The sequence below is a fragment of the Nomascus leucogenys genome, unplaced genomic scaffold, assembly GCF_006542625.1.
Source record: "Nomascus leucogenys isolate Asia unplaced genomic scaffold, Asia_NLE_v1 001714F_26917_qpd_obj, whole genome shotgun sequence".
Classification (NCBI taxonomy): domain Eukaryota; kingdom Metazoa; phylum Chordata; class Mammalia; order Primates; family Hylobatidae; genus Nomascus; species Nomascus leucogenys.
The window spans coordinates 13,547-26,959 of record NW_022097837.1 but is presented as its reverse complement, the minus strand read 5'-3'; the positions used below and the strand labels follow the sequence as shown (position 1 = coordinate 26,959).

Here is a 13,413-nt window from a genome sequence, read left to right as displayed (position 1 = left end):
GAAACCCCTTGCAACCGCCATGTGCCCTGTCCGGCCACCTGGGCTGTGGGGAACTGGTCTCAGGTGAGTGTGGGATGGGAGGGGGCCCACCTCCAGCTCCACCCTTGGTCTTCGGCTACAGGAAGGCAGACAGCCTTCCTGGAGCCCTTGTGGGTGGGAGAGAGCCTGGGCATTCCAGGGTCTAGCCCCTGACTCTAAAGCCTCAGGGATCAGGAAGCCCCTGGCAAGTGTGGCCACAGCCGTGGCCTTGAGCTGGGCAGGGCCAGAGAGGGCTGGCTGGGGACTCTGCCACTCTGACATCGGGCAGTGGACAGGTTACCCAGCCTTGCCCCAGCGTCCCCTGGCAGCCTGCCTCCCAGCCTAAGCCCCTCACCCTGGCTTCCCCTGCAGTGCTCAGTGACATGTGGGGAGGGCACTCAACACCGAAATGTCCTCTGCATCAATGACACTGGTGTCCCCTGTGACGAGGCCCAGCAGCCAGCCAGCGAAGTCACCTGCTCTCTGCCACTCTGTCGGTGGTCCCTGGGCACACTGGGCCCTGAAGGCTCAGGCAGCGGCTCCTCCAGCCACGAGCTCTTCAACGAGGCTGACTTCATCCCACGCCACCTGGCCCCACACCCTTCACCCGCCTCATCACCCAAGCCAGGCACCATGGGCAACGCCATTGAGGAGGAGACCCCAGAGCTGGAGCTGCCGGGGCCCGTGTTTGTGGATGACTTCTACTACGACTACAATTTCATCAACTTCCACGAGGATCTGTCCTACGGGCCCTCTGCGGAGCCCAATCTAGACCTGGTGGGGACAGGGGATCGGACGCCCCCACCGCAATAGCGTTCTGCTGTGCCCTCCACGGGTAGCCCCGTGCCTGCCACAGAGCCTCCCGCAGCCAAGGAGGAGGGGGCACCGGGACCTTGGTCCCCTAGCCCTTGGCCCAGCCAGGCCAGCCGCTCCCCACCCCCACCCTCAGAGCAGACCCCTGGGAACCCTTTGATCAATTTCCTGCCTGAGGAAGATGCCCCCATAGGGGCCCCAGATCTTGGGCTCCCCAGCCTGCCCCGGCCCAGGGTTTCCACTGATGGCCTGCAGACGCCTGCCGCCCCTGAGAGCCAAAATGACTTCCCAGTTGGCAAGGACAGCCAGAGCCAGCTGCCCCCTCCATGGCGGGACAGGACCAAAGAGGTTTTCAAGGATGATGAGGAACCTGAGGGCCGCGGAGCACCCCACCTGCCCCCAAGACCCAACCCACGCTGCCCACTTTGTCCCCGGTCGGCAGCACCCGCTCCTCTCCTAGTCCTGACGTGGCGGAGCTGTGGACAGGAGGGAGAGTGGCCCGGAAGCCAGCTCTGGAGGGTGGCCTAGGGCCTGTGGACAGTGAACTGTGGCCCACTGTTGGGGTGGCTTCTCCCCCTCCTCCTCCCATAGCCCCTCTTCCAGAGATGAAGGGCAGGGACGGTCCCCTGGAGCTGGGGACTCCCACCTTCCCAACCCTTAGGACCAGGCTCATGGGACCTGCAGACTGTGGCAGTGTGGGGGAACCTTCCTCCCACAATGCCGACTGGCCTCGGGCCACACGCCTGAAGCCTGGCCTGAACCCAGGACCCAAGGGCCAGTCTGAGTCCCTCAGCCCTGAGGTGCCCCTGAGCTCTAGGCTGCTGTCCACGCCAGCTTGGGACAGCTCCACCAACAGCCACAGAGCCCCTGAGACCCAGCCGCTGGCTCCCCAGCCTGGCTGAAGTGGGGCCCCCCCACGGACCCATTGGTTGTCAGGAATGCCAGCTGGGCAAGCGGGAAAACTGGAGCGAGGGCAAGGTGGTGTGGCTGGGCGGGCAGGGATTTGTGCGGGACCTTGGTGACTGTTTCCTCATCTGAAAATGAGCAGAGTGGGACACAGGTGCCATCTGTCTAGCCTCTCCTGGGGCAGGGGTTTCCCAGATTGGGGGAGAGGGGACCCCGGAGCCCATTCCTGGGCAGCACAGGGGCTTCAGGAAGGCAGGGGCAGGACACTCTGGCAGCACGGCACGCCCCAGGATGGAGCTGGCTCAGAGAGCTGTGCAGTGGGAGGGTCCCTACATGACTGCCAGGCCCGTCCCTGCCCAGCAGGCAGCGGTTTTCCCTGAGGCTCCACCTAGCTCCTCCAGGCTGGCTCAGCCACTGCCACCTGGCTCCGCCCTCAGTGGCTCCACCCTCCTCTGGCAGTGACCTGCCAAAGGAGTCTGAGCTGCAATGAAAGAAGCTGGCTAGTGCCCCCTCCCTGGGTCCCAGATGGTCACTGCAGGAAAGCAAGCTTCTGTTCAGATCCCTAATTTTGGGGCGGGAGGAGCAGGCCTGAGGCCCACAGGGCTTGTTTGCGCAGGGATACCCAGCGATTTGGCTGCTGGTACCAGGACCCAGCCTTCCCTTCCCTGGTGCCTCTGGGAAGTGACGAGGCTGGTCAGGATAGCTGGTCAGGGGTGCTCACAGGGTCCCCTCCCCCCACCTCTGCACCGATGACACTGAAAACACCGCCCTTTGTCCCATGTGAGCAAGGAGCGGCTGGTTGCTGGGGGGATTTGGACTTTTCATCCTCACGGTCTTCCTGGGAGGGGGGTGGAGGAGCCTATTTTGCATATAAGGAAACTGAGGCCCGGAAGAGGCCCTGTCTTGCTGAGGTCTCGCTAGCCTAGGTGGGTAGTTTCCCTGGCTGTGGAGGCCTGGCGGGGATGGGATCTGCTGGCTTTCACGGGTCTGTGTCCCGCAGTGCTCCACCACCTGTGGCCTGGGTGCGGTCTGGAGGCCGGTGCGCTGTAGCTCCGGCCGGGATGAAGACTGCACCCCTGCTGGCCGGCCCCAGCCTGCCCGCCGCTGCCACCTGAGGCCCTGTGCCACCTGGCACTCAGGCAACTGGAGTAAGGTGCGTGAGGATGGAGCCAGGACAGGCATCCCCAGGGCATGGGGTGAGCCCTGGTTCCCCACGGCCTGTGTTCCGAGAGCAGCAGGGAAGGGGAGGGCTCCAGGCTGCATGTGTGTGTGCCTGATTGCACCGGATTCCGAATCTCTTGGGAGTCTTCTCATCTTTGTCTGGCTTGGCCTGTCTCCTTTCCTCTGTATCTTTGACCCCATCTGGACTTGTCTTTCACCAGCTTGCCTTTGTTCCTCCCTTTCTCTGTCTGTCCCAGCCCATGGCAAACCCTGGCCATGCCACCTTTTGCCTGGGGCCTGCCAGCCTTGGCCTCTCGCTGGGGCTCTTCAGGGATTTGCCCCCGGCTGGGGCATGGGCTTGATGCCCTTTCCCGCCACATGCCTCACGGGGTCACGCCTGTGGGCCTGCACGTGGGGATGTGTCCACACACGTCTCTTGGTCCCCAGTGCTCCCGCAGCTGCGGTGGAGGTTCTTCAGTGCGGGATGTGCAGTGTGTGGACACACGGGACCTCCGGCCACTGCGGCCCTTCCATTGTCAGCCCGGGCCTGCCAAGCCACCTGCGCACCGGCCCTGCGGGGCCCAGCCCTGCCTCAGCTGGTACACATCTTCCTGGAGGGAGGTGAGGCCTGGGGGTTCAGATGGGGGGAGGGGACGCCCTCAGACCCTGGCTGTGCCCTGACTCCTTCCCTGCCCACCCAGTGCTCCGAGGCCTGTGGCGGTGGTGAGCAGCAGCGTCTGGTGACCTGCCCGGAGCCAGGCCTCTGCGAGGAGGCACTGAGACCCAACACCACCCGGCCCTGCAACACCCACCCCTGCACGCAGTGGGTGGTGGGGCCCTGGGGCCAGGTGAGCCGGGCTGCGGGGAGGAGCAGGGAGCGCCTGGTCAGTCCTGGGTTGGGTGAAGGAGCTGTGGAGTGTGTGCTGTGAGCCAGGCTCTTTGTGGCCCTGTCACTGGACGAGGCCCTGCCCTGCTGGTGCTCACACCTGCCAGGGAGAAACAGACAAGGAAAGGGCGGTGTGCTGTGATGTCAGGGAAGGCCTTCCGAGGAGGGGTCTGGGGTTGAGACCTGAGGGAGGAGTCAGTGATGCCAAGGACAGGGATCGAGGGGACAGCAGGTGTGAAGTCTGAGGCAGGAATGATGAGCTTAGGGGGACCAGGGAGCCCAGCAAAGGCCAGCAGCAGAAGGGGGCGGAAGAGGGGCCTCGGATGGGCAGGACACCTTCTGCTGGGCCTATTTGGAACTCAGGGGTTCAGAAATCTCAGATTTGGGCCCTGAGCTGGGCCCTGAGCTGGGCCCTGGAGTTGGCTGGGCCAGCGTTTGAGTCTTTGTCCCACTGGCTGCTGAGTGACTCTGGGCAGGTTGCTTTGCTTTGCTGGGTCACTGTTTTCTCATCTGTAAAATTGGAACAGCTTAGGAGAGGAGGGTCGGGAGGATTAAATGAAGGAATGCAACGAAGCACAGGGCTGGGCACAGCACGACACCGGCACAGACTCAGTGCACGTTTATGGCTGATAACAATGAAGCCTGGCAGGCTGGGCCCTGGCTGTGAAACCTGTCTCCTCTCCTCCTGCCCATGGGCTGCGGCAGGTCCTCTCCCCTGTCCCTTGGGCACAGTGGTGTCTCGTCCACATCTCTGCCCACTGCTGCATCAGGGCTCCATCCCGGGGCCCCTGCCCAGGCCTCTCAGGCATGTCCCATGTGAGGGGCTCACTGCCCTGCAGCCCCGAGGGCTGTCCCACGATTCTCATGCCCCTCCCCTCTGCAGGAGCTGATTCCACAAATGAGAGTGGGGTTCCAGCACCAAGAGGGCTCTGGGAATGGGACCAGATCCTCCAGGAGGCACTGAGAGGGCAGCTGGGAGCAAGGACAGGCCAGTCAGGCACAGGGACGGCTTCCCAGAGGAGGTGTCCCTGCCCCCACTGCTAGGGCTGGCCCTAGAGACACTCATTCCTCCCCTGCTCCCCCCAGTGCTCAGCCCCCTGTGGCGGTGGTGTCCAGCGTCGCCTGGTCAAGTGTGTCAACACCCAGACGGGGCTGCCTGAGGAAGACAGTGACCAGTGTGGCCACGAGGCCTGGCCTGAGAGCTCCCGGCCATGTGGCACTGAGGATTGTGAGCCCGTCAAGCCTCCCCGTGAGTCCCCTGACCCCAGGCTCCCTGCTGAAGTGAGGTGGGATGGGGAGGGTGACAGGGAAGTGGGGTCGTGAAACCATTGCACCCACAGCACCGGCTAGCTCCATCTGTAGTCTGGGCTCAGGAGCCACTGAAAATCCTGATGCCACAGGATGCCATGCTGGAGGCTGGGCTGTGCTGGGAGTCAGTCAAGGGGAGTCCCAGCCACACAACACCCCACAGGCAGCTATCTGGCCTCAGGGGAGAAGAGGGAGTGGCCCTGGCCCCTGAGTTGCTGTGTGAACCTGGGTAAGCTCTTTCTCCTCTGGGTCTCAGTCTTCCCACAGTGAGGCCAGGCATGGCCCTGAGGCTGTGTGAAAGCTGGGCCTGGGTGAGTCCCTGTCCTTAGCCCTGGCCTGTCCATTCCCTGGCCAGAGGACTGCCTAGAGTGAGCAATGGAACCGCAGGAAGGGCCTCCCTCCCCTGCCCCCAACACACACACACACACACACACACACACACACACACACACACACCACACACACACACACACAGAGTCATACACTTCCTTCCTGCAGTCCCAGCTGCTCCCAGCAGTGCTGAGGGCAGGAAATGGGGTGGCCCTGGAGTGTCACCTGGGATCCCCTCGCCAGCTGTGTGACCTTGGGCTCCATTTCCCTCTCAGGGCCTTCTTGTGCTGAATAAAGAGGCTGCCAAGCCCCATCCTTGCATAAATGAGGTCTGGGCATGAAGGGCACAGCACTGCGTGGGCATCCAGGTGGTACTCAGGGAAGGCGGCTTTTTCCCTTCCCCCAAAGCCACTGTCATCCCCAGTTGCAAGGTCGGGGAGAGGGCCTGGGGCTGACCCTGGCAGTCTAAGGAATCCAGAAGCTGTGGCGTGAAGAGCTGCGTCCCCTGTGCTATTGGCTGTCTGCTCCCTGACCCTAGGACAGAGTCCTCAGCCAGGGCCCTCAAGCTGGCATTCAGGGCCCCCTGCAATCTCCCCGGTCTGCCTTCTCCCCTTGTCCAATGCAGCGATCTCTACCTGCGCCAGCCCCTGGGCAGCCCTCATTCAGGCTCAGAGTGGCCCCCTGCCATGCCTTGCTACCCTGCCTTTGGCATGGGTGGCCTTCCTGCCTCAAACCCCATTACCTCAAGGCCCAGTGGCAGTGCCCCCACCCTGTCCTGCCTGTCCTCAGCACACACCCAGCCAGCATCTCAGAGCACTTCTGTGTGCCTCCTGAGCTGGGTGCTGGCACGTCTCTCACCTTCATGGCTAGGGCTGGCCACAGGGAGCGGGGTGGTTATGATCCCAGGGCGGGGTTGAGGACCAGATGGGGCAGAGAACAGGAACTGAGGCCCCTGGGGGCCTAGAACCAAGGACCGATGGCCCAGGAGGCTCTGGGCTTGCAAGGTCTCCCAGAGGCAGGTGTGAGTGGGCTGCAGGGAGTGGGCTATGGGGGCTGGTTTGGTGGCTGAACTAGAAGCTGTCCTAAGTGAGGAGTTTTCTGCCACCAGTGAACAGTGGAGGGGCGGCTGGGGAGGTATCTTGGACTTGGAGACCTGGAATTCCCAGATGTTCTGTTGGTCTGTGGGACAGTTGGCGGGACATGTGGAAAGCCGGGAAACTCGTGTGTGTGCTCACTGCAGTGACACAGCATGCTCATATCCGTTTGCTGTGGAGGTGGGGTTGACAGAGGGAACCGAGGCCCAAGAGGTGAAGCAGCTTGTCTGAGGTCACCCCAGGCAACCAAGATGCAGGCCTGCAGATGTGCACTTTGGAGCTCTGCCTGGAGCTGGAGTGGAGGAGCCTGCCTGCTGCCTCATGCCCTCTGCCGGGCCTGGGGGATGTCCCAGGCCCAGGGCGGGCTGCTGCCTTCCTGCTCCTCCTCCCCAGGGAGGTCTGCTGGAGTAAGCAGGGCCTGGGCGGCAGCTGGGGGCTGTCAGCAGTGGCAGTGGCATCAGGAGCAAGGCCAGGAGGCTGGAAACAAGCCACTTCCCAAAATAGCTCTGATAACCACGGGGCAGGAGGGCCCAGCCAAGCCTCAGCCCTGACAAGCACAGCCTGCAGCTGGCCTCCCTCCCCAGTGGGCCTGGGCTCAGTCCCTGGTTTCTGCTGACGGCCTGTAAGGCCCACTCACTCTAGGCTTCGTGGCCCACCTGAGAAGTGGGAGGCTGGCCTGGGAGATGGGATCCTATGACCCAGAACTCAAGGCTGTGTACAGCCCCTGTGGCTGGAGGTGGTCACGGAGGTCTGGCAGGACAGATGCACTGGGGCAGGGGGCGGTGGTGGGAGTCAGGGACAGAGGCTGCTGCAGGCTGGCAGGAGGCCCCTGGGACCGCAGTTCTGTGCCAGGATCTGTCGGGGGAACATCAGGGGTGAGCAAGGATGGAGATGGGGTGGCAGGGTGTCACCCTGGGCAGGCTCTTTAACAGGCATGTGAGGGGGGTCAGGGTGGGGGTCTCAGGACCTTTCCTCCAGAAACCTCAGCCCAGCAGTGCTGGTTCTCTAGTCCTGGGGTTGGCCATGAGCAGATGGGACAGAAGCAGCAACAGCTGGAGAAGTGCAACTCCGGTTCAGGAGCCGCTCCAGAAACCGGGGCTCTCTGCGTAGTGCGGAGCTGCTGGAGCCTCCTTAAGGTGGTTGGGGTAGGGAGCCAGGTTCTGGGTACCCCAAACCACTGGTTCTGATGCCCCTCTGCCCCCCCATTCCAGGCTGTGAGCGGGACCGCCTGTCCTTCGGGTTCTGCGAGACTTTGCGCCTACTGGGCCGCTGCCAGCTGCCCACCGTCCGTACCCAGTGCTGCCGCTCGTGCTCTCCGCCCAGCCACGGCGCCCCCTCCCGAGGCCATCAGCGGGTTGCCCGTCGCTGACTGCGCCAGGATGCACAGACCGACCGACAGACCTCAGTGCCCACCACGGGCTGTGGCGAGCTCCCGTCCCCTGCGCCCTAATGGTGCTAACCCTCTCTCACTGCCCAGTGGCAGGCTGGGGACCTCCTCTCCCTCAAAAAAGGTATTTTTTTATTCTAACAGTTCGTGTAACATTTATTATGATTTTACATAAATGAGCATCTGCCATTCCAAAGCACAGCATGACTTCATCTTGGATTTGGAGAATCTTAAAAGTGAGAAACTCTTCCCCCCACCCCTCTGCCCAAAACTCCACCGCTGCAGCACCTCGGCATGCACGGCTTCTCACCTGCTCCTCTGGGGCAGATCTGCAGGGGGCAGCGTAGAAAATGAGTCCGTGAGAGTATGGCGTCTGGTGAGGCACGGAAGGTCTCAGAAGCCGGAGGGGCTGCTGCCCAGGGAGGGCTGTCTGCAGGGGGTGGGGTTCTGGGGGCAGGAGGGTCTTCTGGGCAGGGGCACAGCTTGGCCCTTACTTGCTGCCTGCCTCCAGCTCAGGCTCCCAGCATTCCCTGGGGCCCCACTCTGTGGTCCTCAGAGACTTGTTCCACAGGGATTGAGCCCACCTTGTCACTTGCAGGGACTGCCCCCTGGAGTGATGGGGACTGGGGCCCCCATGGGGACCTCCCTGGCCCTGTCTGTTCTATCTGTTGATTCTTCTGCAAAAAGCGGGCAGAGAGGGGAAGAGCAGGCTGGCCAACTGTGCCCTACTGTGTCCTCACGTGTCCCTTCATTTCTGCCCAGAGATAGGGCTGGGCTAATTGCCACTGCCTTGGGGTGGCCCCTTTCCCCCCACCAGCCCCAGCTACAGGTTCCTACCACGCTGATCTATGGTCTAGCACCTGGCACCTGCCTACCCACAGCCCCTTCCCCTCCCATAAAATCTAGTCCCATGGAGCCAGACAGTGGTGCCCACAGCAGGGAACAGATGGGCATGAATGTGCTTTGAAGAGGGTCCTGGCCTGGCCAGAGGTGGGAGGCTGGGGAAGGGGCAGACACTGTCCTCCCAGGCCCAGGCCCAGCCCTGGATCCAACCCTGGCCTCTGGCTGTGAGCCTTAGACTTAGCCATTGGCAATTTCCTCCTCAGCCCCCACCACCTCCCCGGAAGCTGTTACGCCCCCTCTCCAGGTGGGGGACACTAAGGTTCAGAGAGGCCACCCTGCAGCCTACAGGGGTCACCTCTCACATTCTACTCTCCAGCGTGTGACATCCCTGGACGAAAGGTGAGTGTGGCCCTGGAGCCTGCATGTGGCAGCCATGGCCACTCAGGGCTGGGTGTATGCTGGAGATGGAGGGGACACCATTGAAAATCACTCCTGGCTGGGCGCGGTGGCTCACACCTGTAATCCCAGCACTTTGGGAGGCTGAGGCGGGCGGATCACTTGAGGTCAGGAGTTTGAAACCAGCCTGGCCAATGTGGCAAAACCCCATCTCTGCTAAAAATACAAAAATTAGCTGGGTGTGGTGATGGGCACCTGTAATCCCAGCTACTTGGGAGGCTGAGAAAGGAGAATCGCTTGAACCTGGGAGGCGGAGGTTACAGTGAGCTGAGATCGCACCTTTACACACCAGCCTGGGCAACAGAGTGAGACTCCATCTCAAAAAAAAAAAAAAAAAAATTACTCCTTAGGGACTGAGACCAAGAAACAGTATCAGAGGCCGAACCCCTCAGTGATGAGCATCTGTCCCAGGACTCAGAAGGGAGGGAGGGAGCGTGGCCACGGCAGCTGCCTGCAGGTGTGTGTCCTGCTGCTCCCCAACTCAACATGCTCACCTCATTTCACACCAACAAGCCCGATCCTCAGAGGAGGAACCCAAGGCTCTGAGAGGAAGTAACTGGCCCAAGGACACATGCCCTGGTGACACAGGCCCATCCTAGGCGCCGACTGCCCACCTCCAAGTTCCAGGCCACCCTCAGCAGGTGGAAGAGGGAGCGGGCCCCGAGCAGGCCCCAGTGGCGGCTTTGCACAGAGAGGTCCGCCTGCCAGAGTTCACGCAGGAAAGCAAGTTGCTGGGCACGCTAGCGTGATTCCCAGCCTCACTGTGCTGCCCGAGGGTGGAGGAGCATCAGGCGTGCTTCCTGTCTGTCTGCAGCAGCCCGGCTGGCCCAACGAGACCCTGGGGACCCACACTCTGAGTCATGGCTTCCCAGGCCTTAGTCAGAATGGCCCCTGGTGGCAGTCCCTTCCAAGGGGTGGGGAGCAGGGCCTGTCGACTTGCTCCTGACCCACACACCGAGCCAGTCCCTGTCCCAGCTCTGCTGCCGCTGCTGTGCTGCATGACTTCAGGAACCCCCAGCCTCGCTGAATCCATGTCCCCAGAAGAGAAAAGCCTGCCAGGCCTTGGCCTGCCCTGTCTGGGAATCCTTGCTGGAGCCACCCCCAAACACCCCTATGGGAACCCCTTTGGTCATCATTCTTGGGTGTTTTCCACTGATGGCTGGGGGTGTCCCCAGTGGCAGCTGGGCCTGAGCTGTCAGCCCGGGCAGGAGACAGACAAGCCTATGACTCAGGCAGGGCATGGCACAGCTGGCAGAAGGAGGCATGCCTGTTCTTTGTGGCTGGGTGGGGGGTTATCCGGACACAGGGAGTCTCCAGCTTCCGGCTTTCCCACCTCGGTGCCCCCAGCCCACACCTGCAGCTTGGCCATGGTCCTTGGGGCCTCCCAAGGCTGCCCCTGCTGGCAAAGGCATCCTGACACACCCGCCCCAGGGTGAGCCAAGGGCAGGGACACCCAGAAACGCCAGGCTGGTAGGTCAGAGAGCCCCTCCTCACCCCCCAACACCAATAAGCCCTGCCCCACCCTCCAAGCCCTTGGGGTGAGCCCCATCACTAGTGACTAGGACTGAACTTCAAAGCAGAATATTATACAAATTAGTAGCTTTCTTCCTTTAGTATTACAGTTCCAAAACGTAACTTGAAGGTCAGCACAGGAGCTGCTGTGATATAAAAGGAGAGAGTCACCTGGCGCCCCCTGCAGTCCTCCAGTTGCCCAGCAGCGGTGGGACGCTCAGTGGCACACACTGGGTCTCTGCATGGCCTCCCACCTGCAAGGACTTCCCCGGGGAAGGCCCAGCTGCCCAGAAGCCCCGGAACACACAGGAAGACAACACTATAGGATGGCGGGTGGGGATCTGTGCAATACAAACATGTAGTTAGAAAACCCAACCGAGGATCCGTCTAGAATACTTCAGATATCGACATACCGTAATTGAAACCAGAACCGTCTCCAGCCGTCAGCCATCTTGGCAGCTACTGTACAGCTGTCAGCATGACTACAGGCAGCGCCTGAGGCTACCTGGGGTAAGAAGTGGGCCCGCACATCACATCGGTGAGTCAGTGAGAGTCAGGGCCAGAGGGAAGAGCAACTTGGAGGCTGAGGCTGGCACAGATACACACAAGGGAGTCACATATAAGAACTTGTTATATAAAATAGATACGTGGAATCTAGAAACACCTTGAGAAAATAGCCTATAAAAATATAAACTGTAGTGAAAGTGTACAAAAGTATGAACAGAGGTTCAACCCATGAAAAACCCCATCCATTTAAAAGTTGGCAATTCCCAGCAGGTGTGGGGAGGGAGCTCCCCTCGGTCCTGGTGTGCGCATTTGGACAGGCCTCTGGGTTTCCCAGCTGGCAAGGTTCCCCCTTGCAGGGGCCACGGGCTGGGTGTTGGGGTGAAGGTTCAGAGGAGGAACAGCAGCGTGAGGCAGCCCCTGCCAGAAGGGCCCCCTGCCATGGCAGCCAGTGGAGGCCAGGGACCTCCAGGGCACTGGAGGCTGGAAACAGGCTCTTGCAAATAGCCACTGGTCAGCCCGAGGATCCACCAATCAGGCAGAAAGCGTGACTGAGATACGTGTAACCGAAAGCATGGCACAGAAATGGCTGTAAACAAATTAGACCTCCCACCCCTGCCCCCGCACAGTGGGAAATGAGGAAGTGCAGCCTGGCTTGGGACATCTGCCCAGCAGATCCCCAGAGGCCACACACGTTACATTCTGGCTTTTGAGTGTGCTTTCACCCTTTGGGCACACTTTGGTTGTGAAGGCAAGAAGAGCAGCGTCCCGGAGCCCACTCAGGTATCCTCCTCCTCATCATCACTGACCAGCTCACCCTTGTCAGGGCTGGTGTCCCGCTCACGCAGGAAGTCCTCACGGATGGCCTCCAGCTCAGTCAGCTCCAGCTGGAATTTCTCCAAGTGGTAGGTGTGTCAGTTCTGGATCTGGCGTAGGGGGAAAGGGTTCAGGTCCCCAAAGGAGATACTGATCAGCTTCCTGGCAGGACACAGGGGAGAGACAAGAGAATCAGTGGGGCTCGAGTGAGTGCTCACACACAGCCCTCACAGGCACAGCAGGTGGCCTGGGGCAGGGTGGGAAGAGCGCTGGCCAGGCTGGGGGCCTGATGTAGGGGACGAGGCCCACCTTCTGCAGAGAGGTGACAAGGCACAATGGCCCAGCATGGGGCAGGTTCAGAATGATGGCCTGGACTCCAGCTCTGCCACATGCTTGCTGTGTGACTGTGTGACTAAAGTCACCCCCTTTTCTGGCCTCTGATTCCTCATCTGCACACTGTAGTGCCACCTCCTAGGGTGTGAGATTACTCGAGTTCCCACACATAAGCGCTGAGAAGAGCTCCTGGCACTTGCATGGTGATGGCGGGTGCGGGTGTGTCTGCATCCTCTGGCAGGCACGAGGCCTGGCACCGGGCATGAGTCTGGGACATCTGTGTCCCAGGACTCATTGACTGGGAATGAACACAGGCCCAGGCAGTCCTGGCGATGACTGTCAGACCCAGTCAGCAATGTGACAAGTGTCCAGATGCAGTCTACAGAGAAATGTGCAGCTCATGGGGTTCACGTTATCCCCAGGTCAAGGCTCCAATTTACAATAAAAATGTTAAGGTTATGATCCACTTGCTCCTAACCACTGGTCAGTGGTTTAATAAAAACAAAACCAAAAGCTGTCCTGAGGCCTGGCTATGGATTTGAAGCACTAATGGGTCAGCCACACTGGTCTCTGGGGGGTCACAAAATAAGCCAGTTCCTGGGGCCACCTTCTTCCGCTCTCTGGATTCTGCCAGGCCCCAGATGCTTTGTATCCAGCAACATGGGCTCATGTGCTTTCCTGTCAACCAAAGGCCCAACAGACTCACCAGCCCCAGGAAAAGCTGTGATGAAACAGAAATGCCCCAAAGGACTTCCTGCCTGTCCCCATCAGAGCAGGCCATTTGCTTTTGCTGCTGTCGGCTGCGTCGGCTCCTTTCAACACAAGGCACACACGAGGATGCAACCTTTTATGTTTCAAAACACCCGCTACCTGGACATGCTTAACTCTCGTCCAGAGGCTTAAGGTCAGAAAGGCCAGCTTTATTTATATTCCAAATTCCCCAGCGTGTGTTCTGGAACATGGAAACACCAGAGAACAGGGAAGGCCCGAGCACAGGGGTCCCCGCGTGTGGATTTCTCAGGCTCCGCCTCCTGCCTGGCTCTGCA

At 60.8% G+C, this 13,413-nt stretch overlaps 2 pseudogenes; one reads left to right on the top strand and one right to left on the bottom strand.

Moving 5' to 3' along the window:
• The first annotated feature begins 6 nt into the window (after positions 1 to 6).
• Positions 7 to 7,945, top strand: LOC115834375 (annotated as a pseudogene).
• Positions 7,946 to 11,997: 4,052 nt separating this feature from the next.
• LOC115834374 lies at positions 11,998 to 13,183 on the bottom strand (annotated as a pseudogene).
• Between the last annotated feature and the right edge of the window lie 230 nt (positions 13,184 to 13,413).